The sequence below is a fragment of the Heterodontus francisci genome, chromosome 2 (genome assembly GCF_036365525.1).
Source record: "Heterodontus francisci isolate sHetFra1 chromosome 2, sHetFra1.hap1, whole genome shotgun sequence".
NCBI classification, from domain to species: domain Eukaryota; kingdom Metazoa; phylum Chordata; class Chondrichthyes; order Heterodontiformes; family Heterodontidae; genus Heterodontus; species Heterodontus francisci.
The window spans coordinates 33,396,559-33,421,238 of record NC_090372.1 but is presented as its reverse complement, the minus strand read 5'-3'; the positions used below and the strand labels follow the sequence as shown (position 1 = coordinate 33,421,238).

The following is a 24,680-nucleotide window of genomic DNA, read 5'->3' as shown; positions in this document are numbered from 1 at the left end:
AAGAACGCGGAGAGACAATAGAAAATAAAGGTGCAATTCTAAAGGAAATGCAGGAGCAGAGGGACCTGGATGTATATGTGCATAAGTCATTGACGGTGGCAGGACAGGTTGAGAGAGCATAAAGCATGCAGCATCCTAGGCTTCATTAATAGGGGCATAGAGAACAAAAGCAAGGAAGTTATGTTAAACTTGTATAGAACACTGGTTTGGCCTCAACTGGAGTATTGTGTCCACTTCTGGGTATTCAAAATCATGAGGGGTCTGGACAGGGTGATAGGGAAAAACTGTTCCCATTGGTGGAGGAATCGAGAACAAGAAGGCACCGATTTAAGGTAATTGGCAAAAGCAGCAATGGCGACATGAGGAAAAACACTTTTACGCAGCGAGTGGTTAGGATCTGGAATGCACTGCCTGAGTGCGTGGTGGAGGCAGGTTCAATCGAGGCATTCAAGAGGAAATTAGATTGTTATCGGACATGGAAGAATGTACCGGGCTACGGGGAGAAGGCTGGGGAGTGGCACTAGGTAAACTGCTCTTACGGAGAGCTAGCACAGACACGATGGGCCAAATGGCCTCCGTCTGTGCTGTAATAATCCTGTGATTCTGTAATTAATTTTGGCATAAATCTGCCTTCAAAAGCAGCGTTCAAAATGGAGTACAGACACAGAGGCACAACTGGTTGTCGTATGCTACAGTAGTGTGTGTGGTGGGTTAATTCAAGGTATTTTCTTCCTTGTGTCGATAAACTTCCTGGACTCATTATTTCTATTCCAGGTGTATTATTTGAATCTTGCTATAATCCATAAACTATGCTTCCCAGAGGTTTGCTACATTTCATGAATGCTTCCTCAACAGGCTTACACCAGAGACCAGCAGCAAGTCTAATAATTTCTTTCAGCATAACATTTGGGCAAATATTCAACTTTTACTTGGCCCAATATCAATCTTACCTCTTTCAATGATCAAGTAGACATTCAAAATGAATTAAGAATAGACAAAAATAATCAATATTCAAACACATGAATCTATCAGTGTGCAATTTAAGGGCTACAATGTAAACACCGATCACCTCCAGTTTAACAAGCCAGAATCTGAACCATGAATTTAATTCCCCACAAATACAGTACAAAATGGTGTCCTCATTAATAATTTCTTTATATGCTCATTCTCCTGTATTCACTCCATGCACTAACACTTCCCACAGGTTGGCTTGAAAATCTCATTCTACTCACCCCATATGTTTCCTTCTCCTCTATCTTGGCTGCATCTCAGTTCTTGCTCCCACAGTGAGAAAGTTGGAACATAATGAAAAGTAGGGCTGAGTAAACATTTAACGTACTCTGAAACAAGCCCATCGACTCCCCACTGTGAGAATAGACTATATTTACTTTTCAAGTAAGTTTGGATAGCCTGTCGCCCTGATCTCTCACAACACCAAAACCAAAGATGGATATGGGTTTTATACCAGACAGATTTGAAGGGAATAAAAACACAAAACGCTGGAAATAGGAGGTCAGGCAGTATCTGTGGAGAATGAAACAGAGTTAACATTTCAGGTCAATGACCCTTCATCAGTATTCTGTTTAATAGTCTAATAAATAGAGGCAAAGCAAGGCAGCTCAGATCTGTGGAGAGCGCATCCTGTTCCATTTGGGAACTGCAGGACACTTCTCATGCCCTTGACAACCACATGTACAAGAGGTGTCATCAGCAGCAGCAGCTCAAGCTCTGGATTTCAGAGCTTCTATTGGTGGCTTTAAAAATACTTCCCTTTTCGATTTCTCCCCTTGCAAAAATGCTGCTTTGATGTCAATGGACTTACACTCCCATGCGTGTGTCGCTAAAAGGGCTAGGAAAATCTTCAAACTTGCTTTCCCAGCTGTTAGAGAGTCCACTCTAACTTCCTGGTCGCTGCTCAAATCCCCGAGCTATAAGTCTGGCCTTCACTTTATACATACCATCAGGAAGTACTTTCTCTGTACGGATCCATTTATGGGACAATGCTGGTTGTCCTCTATCTGGCACCTCCGTGTATACGCCAAACTCTCTCCAACTGTCAAGCTCTTTTTGCTTGGCATCCTTGATCAATTTACCATCTAACTTGTGAGTAGCCATTAGAGCTTCTCCATCGTAAGGGCTCCTACTTCATCTGGTGCTCCTCGCCTGCTCTCTGGTCCTTGCTCTAGTGAAACCACCTCCCCTATTAGAGTTCCTATCCCTTTCTGGACTACTACTACTCGACCTGTCCCTTCTACAACCAGACTTCCTTTCACAAGTTTGTGACCTTTTCCTTGGACTATGATCATCTTCAGGCCCACTGTCTGAACTTATAATATGTTTTCTGGCCTTCCATATTTTCACTTCATTCTGCCAATCTATAGGTCTGATATCCTGTCCCTTGTCCTGCACATTCAGCCAATGTTTGTATTTCCCTGTGGCCTTTCCTGCCCTTCCAAAAATGGTGGCTTCCCTCCATTCACTAGTCCCTTCTGGCATATATGTCACTCCCAACTTTCGGTAGTTCACCTTTGGGATAAATGGCCTTATCTGGATCTTCACTGTCACTTGGTCCACTCTCAGTCAGCCCATTATCTGCCACAATCTGTTGCTCGCAAAGGTCACACATACGTGCATGAGAAGTACATGGTGCATCATCAGTGTCCATCATTTGTTCAGATTCTGTCAATGTATAATCAGTGCCAATAGGCCACGAGGAATGTACTCTTAACGGTTTGGTCGCCATGTTGCAAAATCACTGTTTTGCCATCAGTGCTTATAACTTTTCCGGGGCCTCTCCATCCTTTCTGCCCTTCTCTTTTGTGATACACCATATCCCTGGAATCAAAATTCTTTTCTGATGGCCTGATCCGATACCTCAAAGCTCTCCTGATTTTTTCTGAAACCTCGGCCTTAATAAATGCTCTTCTTCCTGCATGCATGACATTCAAATGTTCTGCAATAGTTGAATGAATTGTAGTCCCCTCTAAAGCTGGGGGATAATCCCACATTACCCAAAGTATTTTCGGATTCCTGCCATAAACTAATTGATACGGGCTGTAGCCCCCAACCATTTGAAGTGTGTTTTTCGCATGTACTGCCCATGCCAGAGCAGTAGTCAATTTACAATTTGGCTGGTCTGCTAACATTTTTCAGAGCATTTCGTCAATCACAGCATGATATCTCTCATAAATCCCATTACTAAAAGGACTTTCTGCTGCTGTGTGCATTGCTACAATATTCATATTTTCACACATATTCCTTGGCAAATTCTCCTCCATTGTCAGTTAGATATCTAGCCGATGCTCCCAGTCCTTTTCCTATCCACCTTTCCATTATCTTGTCCACTATTACTTTTTTTCCTTTTCTATAAATTTCCGTTGACAGACTGAGTTTAGTTGCCATGTCTATAAAGTGTAGAATACATTTTTTTTTCTTTATCCCATACCTTCAAGTCCATCACTACAGTTTCATTAAAGTCCCTTGTTAATGGGAGACTCACTATGGATCGCGATGGTATCCTGCTGTATTTTCTTTTACAGATGTCATATTTTCCACTGATATCTTTGATCAGTTTAGTGTAGTCATCATCTATTACTCCTGCATCTTTTAACAGAATCTTCAACCTATGACAAGATGTAGTTTTGAAATAATTTGCCAATTCTCCTTTAAATCACTACTCCCAGATGCCTTTAATACTTCTTTAACATCCTGCTTAGAGAAGTTAGGTCTCGCTAAAGGAATACAATAATGCCCCAACTGTGTAAACTGCAAAGCTACAGATTTCCCAAAGACAATAGCCTTATCATGTTCCATATCCAATTTTATCCGAGCCTTTTTCATAGACGATTTACTTAACGGCAAAGGTATATCACTGGATACTACATCCATACTAATAAAATGGTTTACCCCTGCTATTTTACACGGAATTACCACTCTTTTTAGTGATTTCAACGTATTGTCATCTCCAGGCAGGAAAGCCACATGGAAATATGATGTTGTGGCAATAACGGAGTCCTGGCTCAAAAAAGGGCAGGTGGGTACTAAATATTCCTCAATAGGTGGTGTTCAGGAAAGATGGGGAAGGAAGGAAAGGAGGGATAGCTGTATTGATTAAGGAGAACATTACAGTGCTGGAGAGAGAGGATGGCCTATTTGGTTAGAGCTCAGAAACAATAGCGGTACCATTACATTGCTAGGTGCTGGGTGTATTCTATAGGCCACCAACTTGTGGAAAAGATATAGAGGAGCAAATCTGCAGGGAAATTACACAGAGATGCAAAAACTATACAGTAGTTATAACGGGGGAACTTTAATCATCCTAATATAGACTGGGATAGTAAGAGCGTAAAGGGCAGAGAGGGGAAAGAGTTTCTAGAGTGTGTTCAGGAGAATTTTTTACATCAGAAAGTTTCCAGTCCAACAAGGAAAGAGACATTGCTGGATCTGGATCTGGTTCTGGGGAATGAAGGTGGGCCAAGTGAATCAAGTGTCAGTAGGAGAACATTTAAGGGACAAAGACCATAACATCATAAGGTTTAGGTTAGCTATGGAAAAGGACGAGGAGCAATCCAGAGTAGATAATTAATTGGGGAAGGCCAACTTCAATAGATTGAGAACAGACCTGGCCCAAGTACATTGGCAGGCAAGACTGTAACTGATCAATGGGCTGCCTTTAAAGAGATAACAGGTACAGTCAAGGTAAAGTCCCATGAGGGGGTGGGGGGGGGGGGGGTGGAGGTGGGGCAAACAGATCCACAGCTCAATGGATAATGAAAAAGATAGAGAGTATGATGAAGCAGAAAAAGGGTGCATATGACAGACGTCAGGTGGATAATACAATTGAGCACCAGGCTGAATATAGAAGGTTCAGAGGGGAAGTGAAAAAAGAAATGAGAAGCAGAGAAAGTCTGAGAGGAGACTGGCAGCTAACATAAAAGGGAATCTGAAAGTCTTCTATAGGCATATAAATAGGAAAAGGGTGGTATAAAGAGGATTGGAACCAATTAGGGACCTAAAAGGGGCTTTATACATGGAGGCTGGGGGCATGGCTTAGGTATTTTACATCTGTTTCTGCCAAGGAAGATGCTGCTGCCCAGGTCATGGTTAGAGAGAAAATAGTTCAGACACTGGATGGGCTAAAAATTGATAGAGGAGGTATTAGGTAGGCTGGCTGTACTTAAAGCCGTTAAGTCTCCAAGACCGGATGAAATGCATCCAAGGATACTGAAGGAAGCAAGAGTAGAAATTGCAGAGGCACTGGCCATAATCTTCCAATCCTCCTTAGATACGGGGTGGTGCCAGAGGTCTGGAGAATTGCAAATGTTACACCCTTTTTTGAGCAAGGGTGTAAGGACAAGCTCAGAAAATACTGACTAGTCAGCTTAACCTCGGTGGTGGGAAAGTTTTTAGAAATGATAACTCAGGACAAAATGAATGGGCAAATGTGGATTACTTAAGGAAGCCAGCACGGATTTGTTAAGGACAAGTGATGTTTAACTACTAAAATAAAAGCAAAATACTGCGGATGCTGGAAATCTGAAACAAAAACAAGAAATGCTGGATTCACTCAGCAGGTCTGGCAGCATCTGTGGAAAGAGAAGCAGAGTTAACGTTTCGGGTCAGTGACCCTTCTTCGGATGTTTAACTAACTTGCTTGAGTTTTTGATGGAAGTAATAGAGAGGGTTGATGAGGGTAATATTGTTGATGTGGTGGACATGGACTTCCAAAAGGCATTTGATGAAGTGCCACATAACAGACTTGTCAGCAAAGTTTGAGCCCATGGATTAAAAGGGACAATAGCAGCATGGATACAAAATTGGCTCAGTGACAGGAAACAGAGAGTAATAGTGAACAGTGGTTTTTCGGACTGGAGGAAGATATATAGTGGGGTTCCCCTGGGGTCTGTGTTAGGACGCCTGCTTTTTTGATATACATTAATGAGCTAGACATGGGTGTACAGGGCATAATTTCAAAATTCCTGAAAGATAGAAAACTTGGAAGTATTGTGAATTATGAAGAGGACAGTGATAAACTTCAAGAGGACATAGGCTGGTGGAATGAGCGGACAAGTGGCAGATGAATTTTAATGCAGAAAAGTGCGAAGGAATTCATTTTGGTAGGAAGAATAAGGATTGGCAATACAAATTAAAGGATACAATTCTAAAGGGGGTGCAGGAGCAGAGGGACCTGGGTGTATATGTGCACAAATCATTGAAGGTTACAGGGCAGGTTAAGAAAGTAGTTAATAAAGCATATGAGATCCTGGGTTTTAGAAACAGAGGCATACAGTACAATAACAAGGAAGTTATGATAAACCTGTATACAGTATTTGTTCAGGATCAGATGGAGTATTGTGTCCAGTTCTGGGCACCACACTTTAGGAAGGATATTAAAGCATTAGAGAGTGTGCAGAAAAGATTCACGAGAATGGTTCTAGGGACGAGGAACTTCAGTTACATGGATAGGTTGGAGAAGCTGGGGCTGTTCTCCTTGGAGAAGAGAAGATTAAGAGATTTGATAGAGGTGTTCAAAATCATGAGGGATCTGGACAGAGTAGATAGGGAGAAATTGTTCCCATTGGCGGAAGGATCCAGAACCAGAGGTCACCGATTTAAGGTGATTAGCAAAAGAAGCAATAGCGACATGAGGAAAACGTTTTTACACAGCGAGTGGTTGGATCTGGAATGCACTGCCTGGGAATGTGATGGAGGCAGATTCAAGAAAGGCCTTCAAAAGAGAACTGGATAATTATCTGAAGAAAAAATCATTGCAGCACTACTGGTGAAAAACAGGAGAGTGGGACTGGCTAAATAGCTTTTGCAGAGAGCCAGCAGAGACAAGATGGGCCGAATGGCCTCCTTCTGTGCAGTAACCATTCTATGATTCTATAATAGTCTACCTAAATTCATGATCTAGGTTTACAGATGAGTACTTCGATAAGGTACGAGAGTGACGTCTGTGGAAGCAAGTGATTTGTTGCTTTGGGAAGAGTGATGGAATAAATGGGAGCAATTGGAGAGGGGAAATGAATATAAAATATATAAACTGAGGGAAAAGCAAAGCAGTCAGAAATCAAAATCAAGTACTTCTTCATTACATTTGACAAACAGATGTTTTTCTCAGAAATCAAGCAAGCTCCCAATATCAGCAATAGAGCTTAACGAATGGCCCACCTTACACTGCTAATAAAAACCTTTTCCAATAATACCTCAGTAATTCCACTGTCAATAGGAGAAGCTATTTAAACAGACTGTGACTATGATCAAAAATCCTCAAGACCCTGCAAAAACTAGATTCTATCAATGAAATAACACTAATAACACTTATCAGATGCGAGAAATTTGAGCGACAGTGCTTCAATCTGCTTAGTTTCAGCTGACCCCATATTAATAGCTCAACCTTTTTTTCCCAACCATATGTAAAATTGTACACTGCTCACATGTGAAGTTACGCCTAAAATGTGAATCTGCCTTTTTCAGTTACAGTCACATTTGCTATTTCCAGTATATTACAATTGTATTTCGGATTTACAGAACTTATCTTTTTTATTATTTACAACTTCTTGCTACCTTTTGATGTGTCTTTAAATTATATATATATTTTTTTAAATCACCTTATTCTAATTTGGTCATTGGTCAGCAGTGTTGTTTTTTCATTGGGCCCCGTTGCACTGAAACGTCGAAATAACTTGACTTCAGCTCCATCTTGCGTCAGAATCCTCTTCAAAAAAGTCAAAGTATTCTATCATTATGTAGCACACAAACAGGGTGGATTTTTAACCCTTATCCTTGTTTTCAAAATATGGTCGACTATTCATACTTGCCTTGCATTTGAATTGCTCTTTCACTTGTTGGCCCTAGTTGAGTAACTTGGCCAATACAATTTGACACTGCAATCCAAGGAGCTCCACTTGTCCCTTCCTGTCTCTATTTTATTTTAGGATGAAGCCGAGAATCCGAATGAGAAACATTTATCTATCTAATACCTACACAAAAACAGTGCCATCCAGCAACATGTCGCGTCCCGAAATGCAATGAGATTTTCGCCTTCTGGAAGTGAACGGATTATTTACCTGCAAAGCTGACAGAAAAACAGGAGAAAGCGGGGGAATCAAGAAACCCTGCACATCAGAATGGACTGAACAAGAGCCATCCGTATCCACCGTGTCCCTCTCCAGTGTCTCTGATTACATTTCATTCTCCCAAGACAAATGTGCTGACTTGGCACTTTAGCCCAAGCGGTAAATCCAACCAGCTCGGTCCCCAGTAGCTCAGGATTTGGACAAAATTTAAATACATTGACTTTGCATTAGGGGAAACGTCAAACCGTCAAGGTTAAGCTGTATATATGCTACTAAGCAGCAGTTTATTTCATACCTAGGCAGCTGCTCTGAAATACCTGCGGATCGCCACACACCATCTCCACTCAGCCAGCCGGGTGGGGTTTGAGTTCATCCGATTCCCCGGACAGTGCTTTGGGGGTGGGGGGGTGGAAAAACACTCAGCCCCCGACCACTCCCCCAGTTCACTCAAACACGCAATGCCATTTCTCGCCCTTGTGGCTTAAATGACCCGGCGGCCAGTAAGCCAAGAGCAAGCGATCCTCCCGATGCCGCTTAGAAAAGCAGGAGAATCAATGCTGCTGGTGCCGGCCCATTGCGTGATGTGAGCGCGTCGCGTCTCCTCTGCTCCAATAACTGGAATCCTCTTGTAGGTACCAGATGTGATGCTGCTGCTATCGCTCCACGGGTAGATGTGATTTGGCGGGGCTCCATGATCTCACCGCATGTTATTCACAACGGATCTCTGTTTGCTCTTAATAACTGTTAGCTCATTATGTTGTAAGTAGGATGATGCTCTCAATGTAGAAAAAAAAATCACCTCGCAAAATAACAGTTACCAGACTGATTTTATTGCATAATGGACAGTTCTTCTTCACTCATTTAGCCTCCACTTACATTAAGATACCCGAGTACTGCCAAATTATGGAGACGAAATATCCATGATTCAATGTTAACCCCTGCATTAACATGGCACCAGAAGGAATACCTTCTTTAGAAGTACAGAGAGCAGTGATTAGTAATGGAACCATTGACCTTTTACAACTTAAGTTGAGAGGTTACCAGAGGTCAATTGAAATTAACTTTCACTTGAGCTGGTAGCTGTATTCACAACCTCCTCTCAGCATATATTTCAGCAATAGGGTTGGCTAAAATTATATTACCTAACAAAATAAACCAGATCACATGTATGCGCTAAAATAAAAGTAAAATACTGCTGCTATTGCAAACATATTGTTTGCCTATGCTCCATGACCTTCTGGTCGGTTATTCTCTGTGACCTTGTCCGATCTATACCTCTTTTGTTATCTCTTTCCCCCACCCCCGCTTTACTTGCTTAAAACCTTTCACATTTCTAATATCTGCTAGTTCTGAAGAAGGATCACTGACCTGAAACGTTAACTCTGCTTCTCTCTCCACAGATGCTGCCAGACCTGCTAAGTATTTCCAGAATTTCTTGTTTTTATTTCACATGTACACACCCTTTGGTATGCCTGAACTCTGAAGGTTACCAAGGGATTTGGTAGTTGAGACAATATCCATTTTATAATCTCGAAGATGAAATAAATATAGGGAGGTCTAAATTTAAGCCTAAATTTAACAAAGAAATAACATGAATATTTTCCCCAAAATAGCTCACCAACAACAAAGCAGAGCCAAAGCTGGAGGTTTGACCATCTTAAGTGCAAGGAACGTAAGAACACAAGATATTTTCAGATGAAGGTACCGTGAGGTACAATAACCCCATACATTTTTGATAGACAAAAGACTTTCATTTATATAAGCACTTTTCACAACCACTGGATGTCTCAAAGTGCTTTTGAAGTGTAGTCACTGTTGTACCATAGGAAACGCAACAACCAATTTGCACATTGCAAGCTCCCACAAACAGCAATGTGATAATGACCAGATCATCTGCTTGGGCGATGTTGATTAAGGGATAACTCCCCTGCTCTTCTTCCAAATAGTGCCATGGATCTTTTACGTCCACCTGAGAGGGCAGAAGGGGATTCACCTGACAGACGGCACCTTGAACAATACAGCACTCCCTCAGTACTGCACTGGAATGTCAGCCTTAGTTTTTGTGCTCAAGTCCCAGAGTGGAACTTGAACCCAGAACCTTGTGACTCAGAGGCAAGACTGCTACCTACTGAGACATGGCTAATACTCACCCCCACCCACACCCACTGCGGCACAGTGGCTAGCACCACAGCCTCACAGCTCCAGCGACCCGGGTTCAATTCTGGGTACTGCCTGTGTGGAGTTTGCAAGTTCTCCCTGTGTCTGCATAGGTTTCCTCCGGGTGCTCCAGTTTCCTCCCACGTGCCAAAGACTTGCAGGTTGATAGGTAAATTGGCCATTATAAATTGCCTCTAGTATAGGTAGGTGGTAGGGAAATATAGGGACAGGTGGGGATGTGGTAGGAATATGGAATTAGTGTAGGATTAGTATAAATGGGTGGTTGATGGTCGGCACAGACTCGGCGGGCCGAAGGGCCTGTTTCAGTGCTGTATCTCTAAATAAAATTTAAAAAAAAATCTTACCACAAAGGCATACAATTACCATTAAATCCATTTACTTCAGTGACCTTCCTGACAACTTATTCTACGTGTTCAAAAGAAGCATATTTAAATATATGGAAACAAGATTAAAGATCCCACAGTGTTGAAGACAGAACAAAATATTTAATGTCCCAGTTTCTTTGAACAATCTGAGCGCACAATCTGTGCAAAAGATTTTCAAATGGGGGATAAGCAGGAATGTCTACTAGGTCAACTTTGTTGGAGCAAGGTTTAAGGATCTGAATAATTTGCAAATAAAGACGGTCAGAATGGCTGGAATTTTACCAGCTCGAATCAGGTGGCCGAACCGAAAAATGGCAGGCGATGATGTCAGGTTGGGTCCCCAATGTCATTACGCCCAATCCCATCTTACGCAGGTAGGCCGGCAGGTGAGATGGAGGGGCCACTCGCTGTCCGATTTACATCAATTAAGGGCCGATTGAAGTAGCAGAAAAGCCAATTGACAGCCATTTTACGTCAGCAGTTAAGATTTATGTTTGGCAAACGGGTTGTGGGGGGGGGTGGCGGTTGGTTGGGAGGCAGGGGTCATGAACCCAGCAGCTTTAAAAGAGCAGCAACCAGTGCGTCTGTGAAGGAGTTGGAGGTACTGAATTTTTCATTTCTTTCTGTTTGATTTCTGAGTTAATTGCAAGGTCAGGACTAATATTGCTGGCTCTGCAGGGTTCACCAGAGTGATCAAAACTTCTGGTAGGGCCACAGCATCAGTGATTTATTCACTGGGAGGGGGGTTATGAGTGCCTGTCCTTGCAGCAGGCAGCGAATACCTGTCCTCATTACATTTTTGGGACGCTGCAGCCATGGGAATTGTCCACTCTGGAGGAGGGTCCTCTAGTGAGGATGAGAACGCCACAAGGAGGAACAGGAGGACAAGTGGCCAGGGAGGTCAGCGACCTGTTGGCCAAGTGCAGCCTGGTAATGGGGGAGGGGCAGAAGGCCACAAAGTGCACCAGGAGCAAACGCCTGTGAGGAGACGAGCTACCCAGCAGGCAGGGTCTACCGCCCATGGTTGAGCTTTCTGTAAATGTCAGAGCGCCACGCCTAAGAAGACTGCGCCTGTCCAGAGTACTGTCACATCTCTGTGTGAAATGATGGCAGCGGAGGTCAGCTCCAACTCGTGGGTGGCCATCCAATGCTGGTCGCAAGAACAGTCACAGTCGCTTTGAACTTCTATGCATCAGGTTCCTTCCAAGCTTCCACAGGAGACATGTGCGGAATCTCACATGCATCAGTGCAGCATCACATTAAGGTGGCAACTGATGCCATATTCAGGTGGGCCAACCAGTTCGTCAAGTTCCAGACAGACTCAACCAGTCAGGCTGAGAGAGCCAGAGGCTTCAGCACCATTGCTGGATTCCCCATGGTCCAAGGCATGATTGACTGTACAGACATGTGGTCATTAGTGCACCTGCAGGTCAGTTAATTAATTGAAGGTCATTAATTGAAAGGGGTTTCACTCAATGAATGTGCAACTTGTCTGTGACCACCGTAAGGGTATATTGCAGGTGTATGCTCATTATCCAGAAAGCAGTCACGATGCATTCATTCCCCAGAACTCCCAGATGGTAGTGCTATTCAGCCACTGCCCCCGCACCCACCCCCCCCCACACCCCAAAACCCTGCCTCCCCGAGTGCCTGCAAGGATCGATACTTGGGGGCAGGGTGTACCCGCTGAAGAGATGGCTGATGACACCTGTGAGGAACCCATGAAATGAAGTAGAGGAACGGTACAATGTAAGCCATGTGACCACCAGAGTCACCATAGAGCAGACCCTAGGTCTTCTGAAAATGTGATTTAGGTGCCTGGATCACTCAGGTATTCTTTCAGTATTCCTTCAGTATTCACCAGCAAGGGTATCTCGCATTGTTGTCATCTGCTGCACCTTACATAACCTGGTGCTGCAGAGGGGGGAGGCCTGGATGAGCAGGACATTGTTCAGCAGGAGGCATCCTCAGACGAGGAGGGTGAAAGGGTTGAGGAGGAGGAGGAAGGGGCGCAGCCACCTGAACGTCAGGGGGAAGCAGTTGGAGGTTTGCAGGAGTTGAGTGCAAGGGAGGTTTGGGAGGCTCTAATACTCAGGCGTTTCTCCTGATCTGAGGCTCATGACCCATGTAGTACACCAGCGACGGACATGTCAATCTGAATTCAGGCATTCACATCAGCTAGATGCACAAAAGCACTCACCTGCAGGAGCTAATCTCAGCTGGAACGGTCCACCTTTCCTTCAAACACAACATGGCCCAATGTCACACCTCCCCCAGGTCTCCATCTCATGCAGAAGAAAAAGATTGTCTAAAACATCATTATTGACTCGACAGATAAAAAAGCCGTGAGAAATTTAATAAGTTTTGTGCACAGTCGAACAACAAATAATTCAAAATTGCACCACTGACCCTAAGAGCAGTTAATGTGAATTCTTAAAACATTTGCGAGGGCTCACACATGTTGAAGACCCCTCATCACCAGCCACAGCGGAGGCAGGTGACTGTTCAGGATGCCCCATGGCTTGGGATGACCTCGGCGGGTGTCCTCTGACTGACCGGGGCTGTGAGGGCCCCAGCGTGTTTAGGTGAACCTGAGCAGTCTCAGGACCACCCTCTGTCACAGTGGGATCATGAGGTGTTAATATCACTGGCAGAGGGGACAAGGAGCCACTGTACTCATCAAGAGCGCCCTGAGAGAAGCCCCAGATGCATGCATTTGTTGATTTTGTGCCCTCACGAGGCTCAATTGGGCCTCCCTGCTGACCTCAGTCAGATGAGCAGCTGCTGAATATCACAGGAGCCTCATCAACAGCTCACTGAAGCACTGCTGCATAGAGCTCACTGTCTCTGTGAGGGTTTGCAGGTCTCTGTGTATCTCTGGAAAGCTTTGGACAGCCTGCTGGAGCGGGCCCTCCACTGCAGCCGCCAATCTGTCAATGGAGGAAGCCAGATGCACAGAGGACAGGGACTGTGTGGAACTCATGCCCTGGAGGGAAACCTCCAAAGTCCGAGCCGGAGCACGCATCGTCTCTGGTAACTCCGCCAGATCTCCATGCACCTCACACTGCACCTGCAGCATCTCCCGCCAAATGCATGTTAACAGAGGCTCATCGTCAGCTTGGGGCTCAGCACTGGCCCGGCCTCCCACACTGCTCCGAGTGTCAGAGGCATCGGCTGATACTGCCTCTGGCAGCTGGTCTGGCACTTGTGCCGTGCCAGCTGTGACTAGGAATCCGAAGACACAACCAGCCCAACGAGGTGACTGTATTGGAGCTGGTGCTTGGTGCAGGGAAAGGATGTGATGCTGCACCCTCTGAGGTCCTCTCCTCAGAGGTGGACGGATGTGCCCCGGAGACGTTGCCTGGCTGCTGTTGAGTTTCACCTGCAGGGGAAAACAGAATGATGAGGGGTGAGCAATACTCCGGACTGAAGGACATGTCACAGACTGCAGTGTGGCCACGTCTGTGACTTTGAACTCACGAGCAACCTTCATTGCTTAAGCCTTACGGACTGTAGACCCGCTGGCACAGGTAAAGTTCCGGCCAATATCTCAATTTGCGACTGTAAACTGATTGTCCTCAAATCATAAAATAAATCTTACACTTGTCTTCATATGCCTTTACAATGAAAGCTCATCTCAAAGGCAAGACAATGTACTCATTATTGAGAGCCGCTCTTCATATTTCAAATCTTGAGAACAGACTGTTACCTGTTAAAATGTCCCTTGAGGAAATGAGCCTGAATTACTGGTTATTCTGAGGTAATGGACTCAACCTGCCAGCAGAATCTAGATGTTGAAAGATATTTCATTCCAAAAGATCCGAGAATCAATTTTTCATGACTGGAGCTAGGCTCTCCTGCATGAGAGGGAGGAAAGGGAATAACTAAAAGATAAATTCCTTTCATGGAAAATCCAATGGAATGATCAATGTGTCAATTTGGCATACAATCACAGAAATGTTAATACACTATAGAAGTATTAATTGATTAATTCAAAGGCAGTTACATCCATATTTTCCAGGCCAGACTAGACTTGGACTGAGTTTTGCTGCAGTCCTTGTAAATAAACTGTATTAGGAACTAATACCAGCCTAAAAAATTGAGCATCTGAAAGGCCAAGTGGCTGAAATCCAGGAGAGGTTGATAATTTTCTGTCTTTTAAGAACTATCAAGTATCAGGAATAAGACCTATAACCTTCCTGATAAAATATGTATAACATAAAATTTTAAAGAATCCAAGAAGATTCCTTTAAACAGGAAGTGTTTTAGACCATTCTTCCTACTCCATATTTGTCAACATGAGGACTTGCTTTCAAATGTTATTAGAAGCTCCCCCTTACTGATAATTGGGTCAGGGATGGAAGCAGTAATGTTGGGACATAATGGTAGGGAGACCAGAAGTTCTAGGCTTCTTCCTAGTGTCCTGATCGTCATGAGCCATTAAACCTCACTGGATGATCAATAATCTCATTCAAATCCTTTTCTGTTTCCAGTTTTGCTTACATCTTTTATTCCTGTACACATTTCATGTTTCCTGCTTCAGTGTGCAAAATACTGCTGATGCTAGGAAAAAAAATAAAGGAGAAAATGCTGGAAATACTCAGATCTGGCAGCATCTATGGAGAGAGGAACATTTAGTGGCTCTGACATTTACTGGGGAGGAACCCGTGAGCAGGAGTGAACATGCTGTGGAGTTTTGCGTCTGTCTTTTTTTTTGGTTTTGGTTCCCTGTCAAGCAGGAAATAATCTGAAGGAGGCCACAGCCAGGAGCAGGTAGCGAGCCTGCAGCTGAGTTAGTGGGAGCATGGGTCGCGAGTCCAGATCTTGGGACAGGTGGTCACCGATTCCAGGGGGTGTCTGATCCCTGATCTGTGTTGGGGGCGGGGTGGGGGAATGTTGGCAGGCATGGAAGCAAGCAAGCCTGGTGGTTTGGGAGGAATTTCCCCTGCTCCTCTTGGCCCACAAGCAGTGCTGGAAAGGCACTTAACTATTCCACAAAGTATCCTTGCCTCCCTTCAAGCTGTTGAGCTTCAACAAAATCAAACCTACAACCTTATTACAATATATGATAGAGAAGTCAAGGAAAGGAAGGGCAGAATCAAAGATGGACTATGCGAAAGTAAGGGAGAGGTGGAAATTGGAAGAAAAGTTGCTGACATTTTCCAGTTTGGAGTGAGAGCAAGACCTTAAATTTTATCTTGTGAACAGTTGCAGCTATCAAAGTGATCACTGATTGAAGCTTCACTGTGGTGGCTAGAATATGTAACATTGGTCAGATGTTGTAAATGACCAAAAAACATTATGACCATACACCAGTCACACAAGAACTGGACCAAAGTGCCCTCTTGGGCATCACAGAAAAATGAGGAATTTTAATTTTGATCGAATGCTCATTGTGACATTATAATGTACTGGCTTACGCATTTACTTCCTCCACCATTGGCATACCACAGCTGCAATGTGTGCTATTTGCAGCAAGCACTGCAGCAACTGGCCAAGGTTTCGTCTGCAGCACCTCCCAAACCAGTGGCCACCACCATCTAGGACAAGAGCAGCAGGTGCATGTGAATACCATCACCAAGTTTCTCTCCAAGTTACATACCATCCTGACTTGGGACCTATATTGCTATTTGTTCATCGTCACTGCATCAAAATTCTGGAACTCCCTACCTAACAGCTTTGTGGCAGCATCTTCACCATAGGGACTGCAGCAGTTCAAGAAGATACCTAACTACTACCTCCTGAAAGGCAACTAGGGATAGGCTATAAATGTGGGTCTTGCCAGCAGCACTCATATTCAGGGCACTAATTTTTTTTAAATGTGATAATCTGACTTGAATATGACTTGTGGCCGAAAAGTGTCAAACTGGAATAAATTAACTGGATAGCTTTTACTATACCTTTAACTATCTTGTTAAACTGTATAAGATCAACAGATAGTTACCTTCTTTCCAGACTGAAAATCCCAAATTTTACAACTCTGCTGAGAACTCAGAACCCCAACATTGGGAATCAGCCTTGTGGCTCTACTCTGCACAGCTTGAAGATCTAATTTCTCGTCAACCAAAACTAGATGTAATATTGAAGGTGTGGGCTGACCAGAGCACTATAAAGTTTGATCATTAGTCCCTCTAATTTGTATTCTACAATTTGGCTATCTAGTTCAATATCCTATTGACATTTTTGATTACTACTTTGCATTGGTCAGATATACTTAGCACTGAGTCCAAGATGCCAGGGTGTTAAATTTGAACAAAGGAAATTATCAAGGTATGAGGGGCAAATTGGCTGAGGTGGATTGGGAAAATACATTAAAAGGTATGACAGTACATAGGCAATAGATATTCTTTAAAGAAATATTACATATTTTACAGCAACTATACTTTCCTTCAAGGCACAGAGACCCCAAAAGTAAAGGTAGTCAACCGTGGATAACAAAGGAAGTTAAGGATTGTATAAGATTAAAAGAAAAGGCCTATAAAGTTGCCAGAAATAGTAGTAAACCTGAGGCTTGGGAGGATTTTAGAATACAGCAAAGGAGGAGGAAGAAACTGATAAAGGGAGAATAGAATATGAATGCAAGCTAGCAAAAAATATAAAAACGGACTGTAAAAGCTTCTATAGGTACGTAAAAAGGAAACGTTTGGCTAAGACAAATATGGGTCCATTACAGGCAGAGTCAGGAGAATTTATAATGTGAGGCTAACAGGTCTGTAATTGGTAGAGAAGTGGTAGAGAAGCTGAATAATTACTTTGTGTCTGTCTTCACTGAGGAAGATACATGAAATCTCCCAGAATTAGAGATTCAAGGGATTAGGGAGAATGAGGAATTGAAGGAAATTATTAGTAAGATGGTTGTATTGGAGAAATTGATGGGGCTGAAGGTTGATAGGTTCCCAGGAACTGATATTCTACATCCCAGAGTGTTGAAAGAGGTAGCTATGGAGATAGTGGATGCATTGATCATCATCTTCCAAAATTCTACAGATTTTGGCATGGTTCCTGCAGATTGGAAGGTCGCAAATGTCACCCCACTATTTAAGAAGGGAGGGAGAGAGAAAATAGGGAATTATAGACCTGTTAGCCTCACATCAGTTGTTGGGAAAATGCTAGAATCTATTCTAAAGGATGTGATAAATGGACGCTTGGATAATAATGATCTGATTGGGCATATTCAGCATGGATTTATGAATGGGAAATCATGTTTGATGAACCTGTTGGAGTTTTTTGAGGATGTTACCAACAGAATTGATAAAGGGTGGACGTGGTACACTTGGATTTTCAGAAGGCTTTTGATAAAGGTCCCTACATGAGGTTGGTTAGCGACATGGATTAAGGATTGGTTAACAGGCAGAAAGCAGAGAGTAGGAATAAACGGGCCATTCTCGTTTTGGCAGGCTGTGACTAGTGGGGTACCGCAGGGATCAGTGCTTGGGCCCCAGCTGTTCACAATATTTATCAATGATTTGGATGTGAGAACCAAATATAGTATTTCCAAGTTCACGGATGACACAAAACTAGGTGCAAATGTATGTTGTAAAGAAGATGCAAAGCGGCTTCAAGGGGATTTGGACAGACTTTGAGTGGACAAGAAAGTGGCAGATGGAAGATAATGTGGAAAAATGTGAGGTTATCCACTTTGGTAGGAGGAATAGATGTGCAGAGTATTTCTTAAATGGTAAGAGATTAGAAAGTGTAGATGTACAAAGGGGTGTCCTTGTCAGTAAGTCACTGAAAGCTAACATGCAGGTGCAGCAAGCAATTAGGAAAGCTAATGGCATGTTAGCCTTTATCACAAGAGGATTTGAGCACAGGAGTAGTGAAGTCTTGCTTCAGTCGTATAGAACCTTGGTTAGACCACACCTGGAGTACCGTGTGCAGTTTTGGTCCCCTTACCTTAGGAAGGATATTATTGTCATAGACGGAGTGCAACAAAGGTTCACCCGACTTGTTCCCGGGATGGCGGGACTATCCTAAGAAGAGAGATTGGGGAAATTGGGCCTGTATTCTCTATAGAGTTTCGAAGAATGAGAGGTGATCTCATTGAAACATACAAAATACTTAAAGGGATAGACAGGGTAGATACAGCTAAGATGTTTTCCATGGTTGGGGAGTCTAGAATCAGGGGACACAATTTCAAAATAAGGGGGATGCCACTTAGACAGAGATGAGGAGAAATTTCTTTACTCAGAGGGTTGTGAATCTTTGGAATTCTCCACCCCAGAAGGCTGTGGAAGCTCAGTCATTGAGTATGTTTCAAACACAGAGATTGACAGATTTCTAAATACCAATAACATAAGGGGATATGAGGATAGTATGGGAAAAAAACATCGACGTGGAAGATCAGCTATGATAATATTGAATGGCGGGGCAGGCCCGATGGGCTGAATGGCCTACTCCTGCTCCTATGTTCAGCTTCACCCTCATTATTTAGATTAATGACATGGCCTTGGATATACAGGGCATAATTTCAAAGTTTGCAGACGATATGAAACTTGGAAATGCAGTAAACGAGGTGGATAGTAACAGACAGCATGAGGACAGAGTAGTGAAATTGGCAAACAAAATTTAACACAGAACAGTGAGGTGATAAATTTTGGTAGGAAGAATTAGGAGAGGTAATATAAACTGAATGATAGCATTTAAAGGAGGTGGAAGAACAAGGAGACCTGGGGCATATATATATATAAATCTTTGAAGGTGGCAGGCCAAGTTGAAAAGAGTGTTAATAAAGCATATAGGATTCTGGGCTTTATTAAAAGAGTATTGGAGTACAAAAGCAATGATATTATGCTAGACCTTTATAAAACATTGGTTATGCCTCAGCTGGAGTATTGTGCTCAATTCTGGGCACCACACACTTTAGGAAGGACATCAAGGCCTTGGAGAGGATGCAGAAGAGATTTGTGAGAAGGGTATCAAGCATAAGGAACTTCAGTTATGTGGAGAAACTGGAGGCTTTACAGCAGAGGAGGTTAAGAGAAGATTTGGTAGAGGTTTTCAAAGTCATGAATGGTGTTGATAGAGTAAAAAATGAGAAACTGTTTCCAGTGGCAGAAGGATAGGTAACAAGACGACATAGATTTAAGGCGATGGGCAAAAGAACCAGCGTTGACGTGAGGAAACTTTTTTTTTATATACAAGCAGTTGCTGTGATCTGAAATGCACTGCCTGAATGAAAAGTGGAACTAGATTCAATTCTAACATTCAAAAGAGAATTGGATAAAGACTTGAAGGGAAAAATTACAGAGCTTTGGGGAAAGAGCAGGGGAGTGGGATTACTTGGATGTCTTTACCAAACAGACGCAGGTAAAATTGGCCTCCTTCTGTGCTGTATCATTTTATGATTTCAACACCATACAAAAGGAGTACTTAAATCTGCTGCTATCCTGCCTACTTACACATCTTGTCCAACTCATTATGTAGTTCTGCATCTCCTAGTTCAGTACCATCTACAAGTTTGACCACTTTGCATCATGTTTCTGAATGCAAGTCATTATGCAAATCATAAACACTGATGACCCAAACACTGAGTCCTGAGACACCAATTCAATATTTACCCTTCCTTTCCCATTGCCAGTGTTTATCCCAAATCTTAACAGAAAAGTCTTTTAGAAGACAAGGCACATTACATTGTACGGCTTACCACAGGCCACTTGGATTGCCACATGCTCAAACTCGTCTCGGGGCTTGAGAAGGCAGACCTTCTTCTGAATTCATACTGATTGTTGTTAATCAGGTAATTGCTGTACAATGATCCTCAAGTTTAACTCCAGATTATTCCAATATCTTGCATGGAATGAAAGCAAGACAAATGGGTGATTACCTTTTCTCAAGATTCCTGTACTTCGGGAAGTGCAGCGATGTGCTAACCTACAAATCAAGTTACCCTTTTGATCCATGTGCGGCCAGCGCATTAACTGAGATCACAGTGTTAGCCCAAGACACAACATTCAAGGGTTGTGGTAACCTTGACAGCCACTAGCAGTGCTGTCCCCAGATTGCAAGTTGGCTGCATGTGCCCTTACAGATGCCGGTCGCAGCTCAGTGGTAGCACTATCGCCTGAGTCAGAAGGTTGTGGGTTCAAATCCCACTCCAGAGACATGATATAAAATCTAGGCTGATACTTCAGTGCAGTACTGAGGGAGTGCTACATTGTTGAAGTGCTATTTTCAGATGCCTCTCAGGTGAATGTAATAGATCCCATGACACTTTCTAAGAGCCCTGGCCAATATTTAGCCCTCAATCAACACTTAAAACCGATTATCTGATCATTATCATATTACTGTTTGTGAGACCTTGCTGTGTGTAAATTGGGTGCCATGTTTCCTACATTATAACATTGACTGCACTTCAAAAGTATTTCAATGGCTGTAAAGCGCTTTGGAACATCCCGAGGTTGTGCAAGGTTAATCATGCATACCCATGTACAAAAACACAAACTGATGCATTTTATGTCATTAGCAAGGGAAACTGAATAAATCAAGCACAGCAAATAAGTAAGCTCATGATCATAAGAAGGGTAATATCAAAGTTCATGATCTATGCCACATCACTTATATCCTATCACAGGGTGGTGAGGAGGTGGCTCCACAAATATCTCCATCCTCAGTGATGGGGGAGCCCAGCACATTGGTGCAAAAGATAAGGCTGAAGCATTTGCAACAAGCTTCAGCCAGAAGTGCCGAGTGGATGATCCATCTCGGCCACCTCCTGAAGTCCCCAGTATCACAGATGACAGTCTTCAGCCAATTCGATTCACTCCACCTGATATCATGAAATGATTGAAGGCACTGGATACTGCAAAGGCTATGGGCCCTGACAACATTCCAGCAATAGTACTGAACACATGTGCTCCAGAACTTGCCGCGCCCCTAACCAAGCTGTTCCAGTAGAGCTACAACACTGGCATCTACCCGGCAATGTGGAAAATTGCCCAGGTATGTCCTGTCCACAGAAAGCAGGACAAATCCAACCCGGTCAATTACCGCCCCATCAGTCTACTCTCAATCATCAATAAAGTGATGGAAAGTGTCGTCGTCAGTGCTATCAAGCAGCACTTGCTTAGCAATAACCTGCTCAGTGACACTCAGTTTGGGTTCCACCAGGGCTACTCAGCTCCTGACCTCATTACAGCCTTGGTTCAAACATGGACAAAAGAGCTGAACTCAAGAGGTGAGGTGAGAGTGACTGCCCTTGACATCAAGGTAGCATTTGACCGTGTATGGCATCAAGGAGTCAATGGGAATCAGGGGAAAACTCTCCACTGGTTGAAGTCATACCTAGCGCAAAGAAAGATGGCTGTGGTTGTTGGAGGTCAATCATCTCAGCTCCAGGACATCACTGCAGGAGTTCCTCAAGGTAGTGTCCTAGGCCCAACCATCTTCAGCTGCTTCATCAATGACCTTCCTTCAATAAGATCAGAAGTGGGGATGTTCACTGATGATTGCACAATGTTCAGCACCATTCGCGACTCCTCAGATAATGAAGCAGTCAATGTAGAAATGCAGCAAGGCCTGGACAATATCCAGGCTGGGGCTAGTAAGTGACAAGTAACATTCACGCCACACAAGTGCCAGGCAATAACTATCTCAAACAAGAACGAATCTAACCATCTCCCCTTGACATTCAATGGCATTACCATCGCTGAATCCCCCACTATCAATATCCTGGGGGTTACCATTGACCACAAACTGAACTGGAGTAGCCATATAAATACCGTGGCTACAAGAGCAGGTCAGAGGCTAGGAATCCTGCGGTGAGTAATTCACCTCCTGACTCGCCAAAGCCCGTCCACCTTCTACAAGGCACAAGTCAGGAGTGTGACAGAATACTCTCCACTTGCCTGGATGGGTGCAGCTCCAACAACGCTAAAGAAGCTCAACACCATCTAGGACAAAGCAGCCCACTTGATTGGCACCCCATTCACAAACATTCACTTCCTCCACCACCGACGCACAGTGGCAGCAGTGTGTAACATCTACAAGATGCATTACAATGCACCAAGGCTCCTTAGACAGCACCTTCTAAACCCACAACCTCTACCACCTAGATGGATAAGGGCAGCAGATGCATGGGAACACCACCATCTGCAAGTTCCCCTCCAAGCCACAAACTATCCTGACTTGGAACTATATCGCCATTCCTTCACTGTCACTGGGTCAAAATCCTGGAACTCCCTTCCTAACAGCACTGTGGGTGTACCAATGCCACATGGACTGCAGTGGTTCAAGGCAGCGGCTCACCATCATCTTCTCAAGGGCAATTAGGAATGGGCAATAAATGCTGTCCTAGCCATCGATGCCACATCCCATGAATGAATTAAAGAAAACAGTAAACATTATTTGGCCCACGACTAGAGTGAATTTAACAAATTTGAAAGTTTGATAAATATTGTAACTCCTTGCAGAATGCCCACATCCCAGGAACGAATAAAAAAGAAAAGAACGTATAGCGATGTTTGCATATTTTCTGGTTATTGGCACAGTTTGATCATGAAAATCATTCTAAAGTGCAATGCTGCAAATTTGTTGTCATCATTAACCAGTACACAAATTTACCTGGCAAAGGCAATTGTCAGTGCCCTGACAACCCAACCAACATAATGCAAAACAGTTCAGCACCAGTTTTAGAAACATTACCGCTCAGAACCGTGGCATTGTTTCAGTCACTATCTGCACTGACAATCTACATTTAAGTATTTACAGCACAGAAACAGGCTATGCCCAATAGAGCCATGCTGTGTTTCTGCTCCACACGAGCCTCCTCCTACCCTTTTTCAACTAACCCCATCAACATATCCTATTCCTTTCTCCATTATGTGCTTGTTTAGCTTCCCCTTAAATGCATCTGTGCTGTTTACTTCAACTATTCCTCCTGGTAACGAGTTCCACTTTCTAACCACTCTCCGGGTAGAGAGTTTCTCCTGAATTCGCCATTGGATTTATTAGTCTCTATCTTAGATCAATGACACATAATTTAGTTCTCACCTGCATTATCTTGACTCATCAATAAAAATAATTTGATTATTTCCGTCTCATGAATTTTGTCAAAATTTCCTGTGACAAATCATTAGCTTTAATATCATTCATATTTAACATATAGACATGAAGCACAGGGTTTATTATCTCATACCTAGTCCCAATTATATCTGACAATTATTTAATTTTATATCAATTTGTCCTGTTACAAACACATTTTAGCATTCATTTTTCCAGGGGATTTTATACAATTATCTTGAAAATCCTGTTGACACTTGCAGATGTTTGTCTATCCAAATATTTTCAATTTTGTGGGTGATAGCAGTTCTTATGCCTAACTAATGTTATAAATTAAAGAGGTACAGACCCAATTGTTAATTTCATCAGTTTCATGGAGTTAGTTTAGATTTCAAGTTCTGGCTGTATAAATAACAGAAAAGAGGAGCCCATAAAGTTTCCCAAAACTGGTATGCTGGAGGAAAGTACAGATCTTAGCTCTATTAGTATCTTCATCAATTTTGCACAAATACAGATTCCGAAAGACTATCCTTCGTCTAATTTTGGAGATGGCATCGGAGAACATCACAACAACGGCCACCTTTATAAACCTGTTCGATATGATAGAAGACCGACATACACTATCACTTTGCATCACTGCTCCATTTCATTCACAAACAGACTCTTAACAACTGACTGCACATTAACCATCAAGGTCCATTTTGTCCTTTCCAAATTTGATACTATCTTTTTAGACTAACTGGCAAACCAAATAACAAAGAGTTGAGACCCCAACCCATACAATCTATAACCTGTATATAAGCATAACTTTATTCTCAGTCACCAGACCACACACTTTACTTTAGAAAGGTTCAAAAAGGAGAATAAGGTCAAGAAAATGCAAAAATAAGGCAGTGTGTGGAAAGTCTCCCACTTTGTTTATACATGCAGTAAATTAACTTGGGAGCGGGGTCATTTTTCTGGGTATGCTAACAGCATTGAGAGTACCTTCATCGCGTGGGTTTCCACCGGGTGCTCCAGTTTCCTCCCACAGCCAAAGACTTGCAGGTTGATAGGT

General features: G+C 43.1%; 1 protein-coding gene across 8 annotated transcripts in view; it reads right to left on the bottom strand.

The window, feature by feature from the left end:
* Positions 1-8,706, bottom strand: part of LOC137383655 (dyslexia-associated protein KIAA0319-like) — a 124,980-nt gene extending 116,274 nt beyond the window's left edge. For 2 of the 8 annotated variants that reach the window (XM_068056814.1, XM_068056872.1), the window contains exon 1: positions 8,377-8,706. The gene's annotated coding sequence lies outside the window, so the exon portion shown is untranslated. Of the gene's footprint in view, positions 1-1,232; positions 1,256-7,613; positions 7,721-8,072; positions 8,195-8,376 lie in introns of those variants that run through there. The other 6 variants (XM_068056818.1, XM_068056836.1, XM_068056845.1 and 3 more) reach the window with 6 other exon arrangements.
* Between the last annotated feature and the right edge of the window lie 15,974 nt (positions 8,707-24,680).